Here is a 16,014-nt window from a genome sequence, read left to right on the forward strand (position 1 = left end):
CGCCCACTACCGTATTTGCTTTTAGATTTTCGAAATGAAAAAAATAAAATGAAAAAAGCAAGAAGGATATTTGAAATGTATTGAGTGGGAGGGATTTTTAAAATTTGTTGGGCAGGAGGAAGATTTTAAAATCCACAAAAAACTGTAGTTGTGTCGTGACCATGAGAGTTGCCGACAAATGTTAGTCACGTGCAAATGCTTTCTGTCAACCACAAAACAACAACATCCCTCCCACGTCAAAGATGGTGGGTCCCAAAATGTCTCTCATGGCATCATAAGAGGGCATGCGATTTTGGAGCCGCATCATGGTAGGGCATGTCATTTTGGAGCTAGAATAGCTACAGCCTCCCTCAAGGAACCTAAGAAAGAGGTTGAAATTGAGATAGTGGGATAAAGTCTTGACCAAGTTAAGTTGGATAATGTTTTGCAAAGTTCACAAACATCATCTCTAGCACCCATCTAGTTAAAGATCAATTTGGATAAAATAAAACAAGTCATTGTTAAATATTTGAGATTACATGACATGGTTGTGGAAGTTGGAAAGGTCAAACCAAAGAAGAAGCTTTGAGATCTTTGCACTCAACTAGAATATATGACTTCAAATAAAGGATTGTTGATATTACTACTCTACTAGTTGATAGGGATGATATCGATCTTTAGATGACTGACTATCAATTATCACAAGTTATTTTAGGAGGTAAAAAATAGAAGGGAATAGATGGCTTCCTTAGAATCAATTGTGGGAACAACTGTCACAAGGATGACCAAAGATAAATAAAGCAAGGATGAACTGAAATCACAACTAGCACAATAGAAAAGGTTCATTGTGGACTTGACAAATCTTATTGCCCAATAAGTGATAAAACCACAAACCCTAGTTTTGATAGCTAACAAAGAAGTAGACTCATTATATATAATGAAATAAAAAACTAATATTGTGGATAGTTGGGCTTCTAAATTGGCAAAAGAAGTTGATGATTTTATTTTCACAGAATATAGATATTATAAAAAGACTAATAATCTTGAAAGTGAATTGCTAGCATATAAAGGAACACTATGAAATGTATGGAGAAAACCTTAAGCATGTCAAAGAGAACTATGTAATTTGTAAAAAATATTTAAAAAATTGTAAAAAAATATATTGAAATATATATTATATATGAGAGAAAAAATTAAGATTTTGTATGACCGAAAAGACTAATTAAATATTAATTGAACTGACAATACACATAAATTTCTTTGTTAGTAAAAAAGGTAAAGAAAGTTTTGGAGGGGCGGAAAGTGGAAGTCATATGAGAGGGGTTCCACCTTCCATTTGTTTGCTTGTCAAGTCTTATCGTGCCCCCTTTCTCACTTTACACCTATTAAAATGGGGAATCTCCTGCTCTTTCTGTGGTCGTGCTTAGCGGGCCCACCATTGTCTTTTACACTGTCAATCAGTCTCTCTTTCCATTCTTTTCAAGACTTCTGCTTTCCATATCATGAGAAACAACACGAATGATTACGTCTTCAAATTGTTAATCTATAATGATCTCAAATATTATAAATGAAAACAAATAATTATAGAAGAACATAGATTCGATACCATATTAGAATTTTTCATAAATCTATGAAAGATAAGGAAAATCTTATAAACTAGTCACAAATCTAGTTGAATAATAAAATCTCTTAAATTCTATTAAATATTTGTAATTATTCTTTAGAAATAATTCTTGATATTTTAAAACGAGTGAATGAATGTCTTTAAATTCAACATAGCACTCAAATAACATAAACATTTTCTACTCCGGGTCAGCCCCCTAGTTTTTGTTTTTGTTATCAAAAACATAAACATTTTGTAGGTGGCTTATAATGACTAGTAAAGTGGCTATCAATAACTAAATTTGAGAAATTCTTTAGTATTTGTCTTACCTCTAGAAATTGGTTTCATAAGGCTCTAGACATGCAATGTGTAGATTATTTTTCATTAACATTTTAAGAGCCAAGATGCCTAGAGATGCAATTTGTTTAGCTAGCTCAACCCTTACTAGACATAACACATTATTGGATATGTAAAATTATACTAACAAAAGTTTGCATTCATGATAAAAAAATATAGGAACCATTATATTCAAATATTCACATGTTAAAACCTTGTCTCATGAATTGATGATGTAGATTCTTTTTCTTCAACATGTCAATGGCCAAGATGCCTAGAGATATAATTTGTTTAGTCAGCTCAAATATAGATTTTTACTAGCTAGAACTCATTTTCAAACATGTAAAATAATAATAAGAAAAGTTTGCATTCATGATAATAAAATATGAACCATTATATATGCAAAAATCACGTCTCATGCTCCTACTTGTTGTTCTCTACTATATTTAAATATACACTAACTATTTTTAAATATACATTAATGAATTAAAATTCTAAATATTTTTAATGATTTGAAATATTTTAGAAATTGTGAAAGTTTCAATAATAGAATAAATTTCCCTCAATAAATTAAAATTTAAAATCACTTTTAATAAATCAATAAATATACTATTAATCATTAGAAATTTGAATATGCTCTTGAAAAAATGGTGTTCGTGCGGGGGCATGCAGGAGGCCAAGCTAGGGTTTTGTGACCCTAGCTTGCAGGTGTTTTTGGTGTGGATTCACGTTGGGGGGAAGTGTAGGGTGTCGGGGGAAGACGGTGGTGGAAGGGGCTGGTAGGGCTCAGTTGTGGGTGTGGGGCTAGTCGTCGGGAGGTCTGAAGACTGCGCAAGGGTGTGGTTTTTGCCTGTTGCGGCCGAGGCTATCCTGAGTGACAGGGATTTTCGGTGGGCCTTTCTTCGGTGGTGTTGGTGAGGGGAGGTGCCTTGGGTGTCGAGCTTCCGTGGGGAGACCTTTGGGGTGTGGGCCCTTGGCCATTTTGTCCTTGTTATTTTTTAATTTTTTGTGCCCCGATGGTGACTTTGGGTGGGGAAGCCTCGCAGGTTGCTCCAGCCATGGATTTCCGTGTTGCGGTGGGCTCAAAACCCCCATTTCATAATTTCAAGACATTTAACAATAATCTCTTCTCTTCTGATTCGGGATCTGGGAGTGTTGGTAGCTCTCGCATGGTGAAAATTAATGGTTGCCTAAAGATATGTAGTGAGAGGTCGAAGCTGATCATCCCTCTTGAGATAATAGTTGAAGACATTGAATATTTTTCAAATCACTCACTATATTGCAAGTTTTTGGGAATGAGGGTTTCATTGCAGTTTTTGGAAAATTGGGCGCAGCGGACATGGGCACTGGAAGGGGAAATGGAGATTATGCTTTTGGAAAATAACTACTTCATGGTTACTTTCAACTGCATGGAGGATCGCAATAGGGTCTTTGAAGGAGGCCCATATTTTTACAACCAAGTGGGATTATTCATCAAACCTTGGCATGCGGGGTTTAATCCTTCTGAGGAGCACCCAAATAGGGTTCCGGTGTGGGTTCAGTCACCATGTCTTACAGTGGAATGTTGTCAGGAGGATGTGCTACGGATGCTCACCGCTCTTCTTGGGAGGCCAGTGGGATCCTTGTCGCAAACTCTGGGGAGAAAGGTAATGACCTTTGTATGTATCTGTGTTGAAATATATCTTAGTAAACCCTTGCCAGATGCTATAGATATGTGTGCAGGCTCTTATTCTTGGGTTCAACAGTTAGATTATGAGACTTTACCATTCTGCTATCGTCTGTGTCATGAGTTTGGTCATTTATAGCGTAAGTGTCCTAGATACAAACTGGTGGTGCGACAACCTCAGCAGTCAAAACCGAGCCTTGATAGGGCTGAGAAAGGGAAAGCTGCCATGTCAGGCACGTGGTAGAGGGTGCTGATGGTTTTGTCTCAGTTAAGACAAAGAATAGGAATAGAGGACAAAAGAGACCCTTACAGGAGAGACGTGAGGAGGATACCTTTAACAGATTTGAGGCCTTGGATGACCTGAGCCATCATGAAGTAAATCCAGGGTTAACCCCTCTAGATCAGGGTGCATCAAGAGGGGTTCCGGAAAGTGTAAAGGAGGAATCTTCCCAAGCCCTACTAGTGGTTGGAAGCCAGTAGATAGAGATGGACCAGACAGTAGGGGTTCAGTTGGGCTTGGCTCCTGGTATTGAGGTGAATCTGGCTGAGGGGGAGGGTTCTTCGATTGCTTTGAAATTGGAACCAGCTAGGGGTTAAAGTAATAAGTCTGCCATTCACCTGGGTCTACATCAGAAAGATATTAAGAAAAGTGCTTCAGAGAAGAGCTCAAAGGTTGGCAAAAAGAAGGATCTGGATAAGATCAAATTGATGGGGGAGAATTTGGTTGAGTTAGGGTCGATGAAGACTTTGGATTTGCACTTTTCCAACCCTCCTAAATGATTGTGCTCTCATGGAATGTAAGGGGCTTGAACAATAGCCCTAGACAAAAAGTTGTTCAGGATTTGATTAGGAATCATTCACCTGATGTCCTTTTCTTGCAAGAAACTAAACTTTCAGTGGAGAGTATGATGGGTCTAATGTCAAAGCTATGGGGGCGAGGCAAGTGTCAGTGTGTTGGGGTAGCTGGTTCCTCGGGAGGGGTGGCCTGTCTTTGGAACCCTTTAAGGTTCCGCACTGTCTGGTGGGCTACCTCTAGATCCTCATTATCAAGGGTGCTATCTAGTCTTGAGACTGGGGAATTCATCTTGTTTTTGAATATCTATACTCCCACTGATCTTCAAGGTAAGCAAAACTTATGGTCTCATGTTTCTGGTATGCGAAGGTTGGCCCCTTTTCATCCTTGGATTATGGCAGGAGACTTCAATGCCATCCTGGAGTTGAGTGAAAAGAAGGGGGGTGTAATGCAGTTGGAACCTTCTTCTTTCCTATTCTAGGATAGTATCTCCTTGCTGCGGCTAGTTGACATCAAGCCTAGCAATGGTTTGTTCACTTGGAACAACAGGAGGGTGGGAGAGAATTGGATTGCTGAATGGTTGGATCATTTTCTGGTTTCTTGTTTTTGGATTGGTGGGGGGTGGTCCACAAGTTCTGAGATTCTTGACTAGAGAGGGTTGGATCACTAGCCCATCAAGATAGTTTCATCTTCAGCTCAAGTAGCCCATTCGCCTTCATTCAGATTCCAACTTATGTGGCTTTGGGACCCTTCTTTGCAGGTTCTTGTTGTGGACTAGTGGAGGAAAGGGAGGCCAACCTTTGGCACTGCCATGCACTCTTTTGCTAAGCAGCTGCAATTTGTTAAGCTTCAGCTTAAATAGTGGAACCGACAAGGTTTCGAGAACATTTTCATGAAAAGAAAGGGACTCAAATTGTGCTGAATGAGATCACCAGTGAAATCAGAGAGCATGGGTTGTCTGAGGAATTGCTTAGAGAGGAAGACAGGGCTATCAAGGTGGTAGAGGAATAGGAGCTTAGGGAAGAAATATATTGGAATCAGAGAGCTCATATTGATTGGCTGAAGGAGGGGGACAAGAACACTGCTTTCTTCTTCAATTTAGTGAAAGCAAGAAGACACGGAAATTCCATTCCTGTTCTAGTTAATGACAGAGGTGAGCGGTGCTTATCCTTGCAGGAGATGTCTAGGGAGTCTCTCCAATTTTTCCACTCCCTCTTTAGGGAGGACTCTCAGGGGCAATCAGTGGAGGAGAATCTAGTTCTGGCTTGCATCCCTTCTCTTGTCTCGAGGGAGATGAATGAGCAGCTTTTGTGTCCTATTTTACTGGAAGAACTTGAGAGGATTGTCTTCCACGTGAGGAAAGGAAAGGCACCTGGACCAGATGGGTTCCTGGTTGAATTCTTTCAAGAGTTCTGGGATATAGTTAAGCTGAATTTATTGGAAGGAGTCCAGGAGTCCAAGAGGAATAAGCAGATGCTTAGGGCATTGAATGTGACCTTCATTGCTCTAATCCCCAAGTGTGAATGGGCCAACCAGTTAGGCCAATTCCGCCCTATCTCCCTCTGCAATGTGATTTATAAGATCATCTCTAAGCAGATAGCGGATAGATTGAAGAAATGCCTGGGGAATGTTATTTCTGAGGAGCAGAGTGGGTTTGTGGAAGGGCACCAAATTCTGGATGGGGTGGTCACTACTACGGAGACCATTCATTCTATGGTAGCCTCCAAGGAAAAAGCTATGTTTATCAAGCTAGATATGGCTAAGGCATACGATAGAGTTTGGTGGTCCTTCCTTCAGAAGATCCTTAGGGCTTTTGGTTTTGCTGATGAGTGGATCCAATGGGTTATGAGTTATGTTACGTCCACCTCTTTCTTTGTTCTTATCAATGGAGACCATACTGAGTTGTTTGGTGCTTCTAGGGGTCTTCGCCAGGGGGATCCCCTCTCACCTTATTTATTCATTCTTCTTGCTGAAGGTCTGGGGAGGCTGATTAAGCACAATGTGGGCCTGGGTACTATTCAGGGTTGGAGATGGGGTAATGACTTGCAGCTGCAGTCTCACTTGTAGTTTGTGGATGATACAACCCTTATGGGGCTAGCTCGGATCAATGAAGCTACTAATTTGCGTAAGGTCTTGGATGTTTATCTTGCGGCTTCTGGCCAAATGATCAATGAGGATAAATCTTCTATCCTCTTTTTCAACACTCCTGAATCTATTCAAAGGAGGATTTCTCTTATCTTGAGATTCCAAGTTGGTTCCCTGCCCTTGATGTATTTGGGTATCCCTATTTCTCCTGGCAACCCTCCTAGGAAGTCCTGGCAGGGGATCTTGGATAAATTCTGCTTGAAGGTTGAACACTAGACTCATAGATGGTTATCCTTTGCGGGGAGGGTTCAACTAATTCAATCGGTGGTTCAGGCTCTTCCGATCTATCGATGTATGCTTCAGGTGGCTCCTAAGTGGTTCTTGAAGGGTTTGGACTCTCTGGCTAGGCAATTCTTATGGGCAGGTAATCTCACCTCTTCCAAATGGAGTTTGGTTAATTGGGACATGGTATGTAGCCCGAAGCAGTCGGGGGGCTTGGGTTAAGGCAGTTTATTCTTTTTGGGGAAGCACTTGCAACTAAATTGTACTAGAGGTGGTGTGTTGAGCAGAGTCGAGGCTGGGCTAGGATTTTGGCCAACAAATATATGCAGAGGATGCCGATGGAGGAAATCCCTAGATATCCGCTTGAAGGAAAGGGCTCATCGATCTGGTACACTCTCAAGAGGGGGGCTTCTCTCATTAAGGCAGGGCTTTTTTGGATTTGCAGAAGGGGGGAAGAGGTCCTTTTCTGGAATGATTCTTGGGATGGATACCCTCCCATCCTTGATCAGTTTCCTAACCTTGGAAACCTGGGCCAAAGGTTTTTGGAAGCACGATGGTCAAGGGTGAGTGACTTTAAGGTTGTCTATAGCTGCAGTTGGCTAGATTTGGAGCAGTGGAAGACTCCTAATGAATGGTCGGTTGTTGGGATGGAGGAAGAGTGTGTAGAGTTGCAGGGCATTTTGGCGAATAGACACTGTAGCTCCTTTAAGGGTAGGGATGGGCTTGCTTGGTCTCCAAATCCTAAGGGCATTTTTTCTGTGGCTAGTGGATACAAGGAATTATTGAGCCAAAGACTTGAGGGAAGAGAAGTGAACTGGTGGAAACAGGTGTGGAATAATGCTTCTTGGGCGAAGTGTAATTGCTTTGCCTGGACTTTGGCTTGGAATAGATGTCTAACTTGGGACAATATCCACAAGCGGGGATTCTTGGGGCCTTCTATTTGTGTTTTGTGTGGTAATGGAGAGGAAGACTCCTCACACCTATTCTTCAGATGCCCCTTCTCTATGCTTATATGGCACTATTGGTGGGGGGTGTGGAAGCATCCTTGTGTCCATGCGGATTCTCTGGTGGAGTTTTGGAGCAGTTTGGGTAGACCTCCTATTTCATCCTCCTTGCTCTAGATGGTCTGGTATATTGGGCCCATCTTCATTCTATGGCAGATCTAGCTCGAAAGGAACAAGAGGATCTTTCATGAGGCCAAACTATTTGTTCAACAAGTTTGGAATAGGATCACTACTATGATTCAAGACATAGTGGAAGCTAAATGTGAGGTGAATTTCCCACTGGGTAGAGATGAGGTGGATATTGTGAGTAGGCTTGGCTTGCAGGAGTGGTCCCCTACTTCTGCTTGTATCAGGAGAGGTAGACGGACTATGAAGAAGGTGCAAAGGGTGGGAAGGTGGATACCCCCTCAGGATGAGTTTATCAAGATTAACACTGATGGCTCATCTAGGGGTAACCCAAGCCCTACTGGAGTAGGTGGAGTTGGCAGGAATAGTAGGGGGGAGGTTGTTTTCTTCTTTTTGGTGCATAAAGGGTGGCAGTCTAATAATTTTATGGAGGGTTTTGCAATTCTTTATGAACTTGACCGGGCTTTGGCATTGGGTTGTAGGAAGGTGATTTGTGAATTGGATTCACAAATTGTTGTTAACTTGCTATCTGATCAGAAGGTGAGTGGGATTCAGTGGCAGTTGGCAGGGATTGTTTAGCAGATTCTCCAAATTAGCTCTTTAATGGACCAGGTGTCCTTCATCCATATTCCTCGAGAATGGAATGGAGTGGCTGACTATTTGGTCAAGTGGGCCTCGAAACATGATAGTGATTGGAAAGTTGAAGGTTGGCAGTATCTCTCTGGGGATTACTATCAGGAATTGTAGAAGATTTTCACTGAGGACATGGATGGCTTTGAAGCTGGTTGATCTGTGGTTGGGTTGGTAGTTCTTCTCTGGGGCCTTGAGGCTTTGTTTCTTTTTGTAATGCTTCTCTCTGATTCTCAATAAAGTTTTTACCCTTTTAGTCATTAGAAATTTGAATATTTATTAAAATAATATATTATTCTTAATCAAAAAATTGTAACATATAATCAATTAATATAAAACTAATTACAATAAGAATGTGTCAAATATTCAATAATTTATTTACTATAAATTCTTAAATATTAAAAGATATATTTCGAAAAAAAAAAAATTTACAATAAGAACGTGTCAATTATAACCTTTATTGCAGAAACAAAATCATTTGCTAATTGGCCTACCAATTGAGCTCATGTACTTACAAATGTATGCAAAAAATAATCCAAACCTTTTCCTAATTGACCTTCCACATAGATCTTTGACGTACTTATTACACACCTAAATATAATTATTGATAACTAAATGTAATTACAATAAGAATATGTCAAATATTTAATATTTTTATTTATTAAAGATTTCTTAAATATTAAAAAAAAAAATCATAAAAAGTATATAAAAGAAATATTATATATAAAAGGCTCGTTCAAGGGTAGTCAAGGGTTGGTCCTTCTAGTGGGCAAATAAAATAGGTGAGATGGGAAAAATCAGATAATGGATGGATTAAGGTCAACTTTGATGGAGCCTCTAAAGGTAATCCAAGAGTATTTGGGGTTGGGTGTGTGGTTCAAGATGAATATGGAGTGATTCTAGCAATTGGAGCCCAAATAGTTAAGAACAAAACAAATAATGAGGTCGAAGCTCATACAACATTGCTTGCAATCAAGCTAGCAAGATGTATTGGTGTTTCTAAATTACACCTAGATGGAGATTCATAGATAATTGTTGATGCTTTGGTTTCAGGTGAAGCTCAAACTTAGAAGATCAACAAAGTAATCAAGCTGACTATGAGCCTCTTAGAACAATTTCAAGATTTCAAATTCTCTCATACTCTAAGGGAGGGGAATGTACTTGCAGATAGAATTGGGGATGCAAGTTGGATAGAGTGGAAGAAGTTCCATGGCGGGAAGACAAGGATAACCTCCCTTTTCAAATTGATGAAGCCACTGGTAGTGAGATTGGAGTGATGGGAGAGGGTATGTGAATTAGAGATTATGATCGATTTGAACCGAAGGAGGATATAATGCTAGCAGAGGGACTATCGGTTTGGGACGTCACCAACCTCAAAAGTATTGAATGGAGACATTGTCGATCAAACACATTGTTAGAGGCGTCACAACATCCAAGGCAAGCAAGTTCGGTGGATGTGATTTGATTTTCCTTTAAACTTGTAGTCGTGAGTGTTAGACCGAAATAAGAAAATGAACGAGCATTGGTTAAAAAAATTGCAACAAAGAAATGAACAAAGAAGAGAGAGGCGAACATAGAAGAGATGCAAGCAAACTTCTCTCTTGGTGCATCTAAACAACAAGGAGCTTTGGAAGGGGTTGTCACTAAGGAGTGAATGAGTTATAGATTCAAGAATGATGACCCTCGATTCATTTGTATGGTAGACATGATGTTGGGAGAAGTATGTGCACTCCTCTTTCCGATTTAGATCCAATGGGGATGTGGCTTCTAATTTTTTTTGCCTAGTGCTTGGATTTTGGCATGAAAGAGGATGTAAAATGGGTCATGAGAGAATGCATCAAAGAAGAATGGAAATATGGTCTTAATACTTTCCTAGGAGTGGCAAGGCCAGGTGAGAGTTTTGTAACTATAGGTGGAGAGTGGATGCATGTGGCTCAGTTTGAGCCACCATTATAACCATTTCTTATTTGGGGAGCAAATGATGATTGTGAAGCAAGGATAGATGAGGCACATGATGGGTGGAGTCACATTAAAGAATACCTCAGGGATAGAGAAGTGGCTTTACAAGATGAGGAATAAGAGAATGGAAAGAAGAACAACAAGGTAAAGCCATATTTTAGAAAGTAGGATTATTGGATAAGCAGAGGTCTCACCAAAGGTGAATCATCTAGTTATTTAATATTTTGTATAATTTCTAAAATTTTGTAATGGCATTTGTATTAAGGCAATTTCTCTATGTAGGTTTAAAAGGGGAAGTGCAGTAGGGGGGTAGTAAGTGTTATAGGTTTGATATGGATCAGGAGAGTAGGTTTAGGGGCTTGGATAAGAAGATATGTAAGGGTGATCTCAGAATGCTATGCATCTTTTTTGACATCTAATGTAATACATATAACTTAAAAAATTATATATAAAAGAACAAATATTGTTTAAAGTTGAAGTTAAATAATAAGTCACACCTCCAAATCTAAATTATAAACAAATAAAAACATTTTATATTTCTAAAAACATTTGTGCAAAATTCTATATACATGTTACCTATATGTTTATTCAAAAAGTTTTTTTTTAATTCAAAATTACTAAAAAGGATTACAATGATAATAAGGCACAACACCTGCTAAATTTTTTGCAAATGGGGTTGCAAGCTAAATGGGTTTAACCTTGGAGGAAACGACATGGTTAAGTGTGCTTGAGTTGGAGTAGTACTAAGATGGGTGACCTCTTGGGAAGGCCTAATGCTTCACTTATGTGAGCATCACCTAGATGCAATGAGTGTGAAGTGGACCATTCATTCTCATGAGAGATGGGTTCTTGTGAACCACTAATCATGAACCATTGGTCAATGAGTTTGACTCAAAAACTACACAATTGAATCTTGATAGCAAGATGATGATGATGATGATGATGATGATGATGATGATGTTGAAATGTGGTGACTGATCAGCAAAGTACTGTACACTCAGCACATATCCTCGCCGTTTTTCGTTGATGAAAACCGACATTGTAATAAAACCCTAAAAAAGGCCGACTTTGTTTGTTGCCCTAAAAATGCATGTTATAAGCGGCTGGGATGCTTAAGGCATTGTAAGGTTGATGTACTATTTTTTGCTGGATAATAAGAAAGATTGGACGGCTGTGTATGGTGGACGTAACCCTTTCTGGGTGAACCACGTTAAATCTCTGTGTTATCTGTGTCCTGTTTCATTTCTTTATCTTTTGTATTTAAATCTGCATATAATTGTTAGTTCATATTTGCTTCGGATCTGCTTGAAACCCTAACAATTGGTATCAGAGCGAGGTTTTCTGTAAATTGGCAGGACTTTCAGATTTGAGTGGGAGCAATGGAGGATTCCAAATTCAAGGTCGAAAAGTTTAACGGCCAGAATTATCAGTTATGGAAAATGCAGATGGAGGATTACCTGTATCAAAAGGATTTGTGGCGGCCATTGGAAGGAAAGGCAAAGAAACTGACCACAATATCAGATGAAGAGTGGGACATTTTAGATAGAAAGGCATTGGGATCCATTCGATTGTGCCTTGCATCATCTGTAGCATTCAATATAACAGAAGCAAAAACGACTGTAGATTTGATGGCAACATTGGCTAAGCTGTATGAGAAACCCTCGGCTTCGAATAAGGTATTTCTTATGAAGCGTTTGTTTAATTTGAAAATGAGTGAGGGAGGATCTGTAGCGGAGCACTTAAATGAATTTAATACAATTACCAGTCAATTGTCTTCGGTAAAAATTACCTTTGCAGAAGAGGTTAGGGCTCTCTTGATTTTATGTTCTTTGCCAGAAAGCTGGAATAGCTTGGTTATGGCTGTAAGTAACTCTGTCTCTGGTAAAAATACTTTGGTATTTGATGATATTGTTGGTGTTATCCTAAGCGAGGAAATGCGAAGGAAAAGCACAGGTGAGACTTCAACATCATCGGGTAGTGTTTTGAATGTGGAGAACAGAGGAAGATCAAAGGAAAGAGGAAAAGGCCCTAGGAATGAGAAGTCACGAGGGAAGTCAAAGAAAGGATGCTCTCAATCTAGAGGAAAGAAAGATTGCTGGTACTGCAGAAAGCCTGGTCATCTAAAGAAAGACTGTTGGTCTCAGAAAAACAAAGAAGGAGACAAAAATGAAAATGACAGTAAGGAAGCTAATATTGCAAGTAATACTTTACAAGATGCTTTAATCTTATGTTTGGATAATGTTAATGATTCCTGGGTAATAGATTCTGGGGCTTCATTTCATGCTACACCCCATAGAAAATATTTTCTAGATTATGTTCAAGGTGATTTTGGACAGGTATATTTGGGTGATGATGAGCCCTGTCAAATGGTTGGAAAAGGAAAGATAAAGATCAAGTTGCAGAATGGTAATGACTGGTTTCTGCAGGAGGTAAGACATGTTCCTAATTTAAGAAGAAATTTAATTTCTGCAGGGCAACTAGGTAGTGAAGGTTGCATAGTTACCTTCTCAGATAGTATGTGGAAGGTCACTAAAGGATCATTAGTAGTAGCTAAAGGTGCAAAGGTAGGCACATTATATCTGTGTACTGGTAACACTTACTCTACCTTAGCTGCTACAGATAAAGTTACTGCAGGGACAACAACAATAAATGTTGCAAGAACAGATTCGATAATGTGGCACCATAGGCTTGGGCACATGAGTGAGAAAGGGATGAAAATCCTTCACTCCAAAAATCTATTGCCAGGACTAAAGAAGATTGATTTAGAGTTCTGTGAAAACTGTGTTTATGGTAAACAGAAAAGAGTCAGATTTCTCAAGGTTGGGAAAGAGAAGAAGAGTGAGAAGTTAGAGCTTGTACATTTAGATGTATGGGGACCGGCTCAGGTATCATCTCTTGGTGGCTCTTGTTATTACGTTATTTTTATTGATGACTCAACCAGGAAAACATGGGTATATTTCCTAAAACAAAAATCAGATATTTTTTGAAACTTTCAAGAAATGGAAAGCTTTGGTTGAGAATGAGACAGGAAAAAGGTTGAAGTGTCTCAGATCGGATAATGGAGGTGAGTATTGTAGCAAAGCATTTGAAGATTACTGTTCCTTAAATGGGATTCGAAAGCAAAAGACAGTTCCAGGAACTCCACAGGAAAATGGTGTGTCAGAGAGAATGAATAGGACCATCATGGAACGTGCGAGGAGCATGAGATTGCATGCTGGATTGCCCTTACATTTTTGGGTAGATGTTGTACATACTACTGTCTATTTGATAAATAGAGGACCTTCAACTCCTTTGGATGGTGGTATTCCAGAGGAGGCATGGACTGGTAAAAAGGTAAATTATTCTTTTCTAAAAACTTTTGGTTGTGAAGCTTTTGTCCATGTTGATAAAGAAAATAGAACCAAGCTTGATGCTAAATCTCAGAAATGTACCTTCATTGGATATGGGATAGATGAATATGGCTATCGGTTATGGGATTTTGAAAATAAGAAAATAATTAGAAGTAGAGATGTTATATTCAATGAGAAGGTTGTGTATAAAGAACAAATGCAGGAAAAGAAGCATGGACAAGACAAACAAGAATATGTGGTGTTGGATGAGATTCCTGAAAATGAAATGCCACAGGTAACTGATGCTCAGCAACAACAGATTGTCCCACAAACTCCTGCAAGTGTTAGACGTTCTACGAGGACAAGTAGACCCCCTGAAAGATTTTCTCCTTCTTTGTATTCTATTTTATTAATGGATTCTGGTGAACCAGAAGAATATGAAGAAGCAATGCAGGTGGATGCCAAACAACAGTGGCAACTAGGCATGAAAGAGGAGATGGACTCCTTGATGAAAAATAAGACTTGGGACTTAGTCCCTTTACCTGCAGAAAAAAGAGTCTTGCCTAACAAATGGGTTTATCGGCTGAAGGAGGAGGAAGGAGGTCAGAAAAGATATAAGGCCAGACTTGTGGTAAAAGGTTTTGCACAGAAAAAGGGTATAGATTATGATGAAATATTTTCTCCAGTTGTAAAAATGACTTCAATTAGAACTGTACTTAGTCTTGTGGCTGCAGATGATTTACATCTTGAACAATTAGATGTCAAAACAGCTTTTCTCCATGGAGATTTGGAGGAGGAAATTTACATGTTGCAACCACAGGGATATGAGGTCAAAGGTAAGGAGAACTTGGTGTGCAGGTTGAAGAAAAGTCTGTATGGCCTAAAGCAAGCACCCCGACAATGGTATTTAAAATTTGATAGTTTCATGGCTGAACACGGTTATCATAGATGTCATTCTGATCATTGTGTATATTTTAAGAGATTTGATAATGGCAGTTATATTATCCTATTACTTTATGTTGATGACATGCTTGTTGCTGGGTCTAACATGCAACATATAAATGATCTTAAACAGAAATTAGCCAGGTCATTTGCTATGAAGGATTTGGGTGCAGCTAAGCAAATTCTTGGTATGAGGATTACACAGGACAGGAAACCTTGAATTTGTCCCAAAGTGAGTATATAAAGAAGGTGTTGAAAAGATTTAACATGCAGGATGCAAAAGCAGTTAGTACACCTTTGGCTAGTCATTTCAAATTGACTAAGGAGATGTGCCCAAAGGCACAGGAAGAGGTTAATAAAATGTCTAACATCCCGTATTCACCAGCTGTTGGCAGTCTGATGTATGCAATGGTATGCACAAGGCCAGATATTGCACATGCAGTGGGAGTTGTGAGCAGGTTTATGAGTAATCCGGGTATGGAACATTGGAATGCTGTGAAATGGATTCTTTGGTATTTGAAAGGAACTACTACAAAAGCATTATGTTTCAAAGGATCTAATGCTTCTCTAAGTGGATTTGTTGATTCTGACTTGGCTGGTGATATTGATTCACGGAGGAGTACTACAGGGTATGTTTTTACTATAGGGGGAACTGCAGTCAGTTGGATTTCTAGGCTGCAAAAGGTTGTTGCACTTTCAACCACTGAAGCTGAGTATGTTGCTACTACAGAAGCCAGCAAAGAGATGATTTGGTTGCAATATTTTCTAAAGGAATTGGGTCAGACACAAGAGGATAGCCCATTATATACTGATAGCCAGAGTTCCATTCATCTTGCGAAGAACTCTGCTTTTCATTCAAGGACAAAGCACATTCAGCTCTGGTACCACTTCATCCGGACTGTTTTGGAGGAGGGCCAGTTACGGCTTGAGAAGATTCACACAAGTGAGAATCCTGCTGATATGTTCACAAAGGCAGTTCCACAGGAGAAGCTGATTTCTTCATCAGTTTCTGTTGGTCTTCTTGATTGATGATTGTGGAATTTATACCAGTCAAGTCCTAATGTTTTATCCAGTGGATGTTGCATGTACAGTGGTGTCGTGTAGTATCAGTCTCCAAGTGGGAGATTGTTCGGTGTGGAGCCTGATCAGTCTCCAAGTGGGAGATTGTTGAAATGTGGTGACTGATCAGCAAAGTACTGTACACTCAGTACGTATCCTCGCCGGGGTCTGAGGCCGGGCTGGGCCCCGGGCAGGGGTTCGGGGGCGGCAGCCCCCGAGAA

Source organism: Cryptomeria japonica, chromosome 7 (assembly GCF_030272615.1).
Source record: "Cryptomeria japonica chromosome 7, Sugi_1.0, whole genome shotgun sequence".
NCBI lineage: Eukaryota > Viridiplantae > Streptophyta > Pinopsida > Cupressales > Cupressaceae > Cryptomeria > Cryptomeria japonica.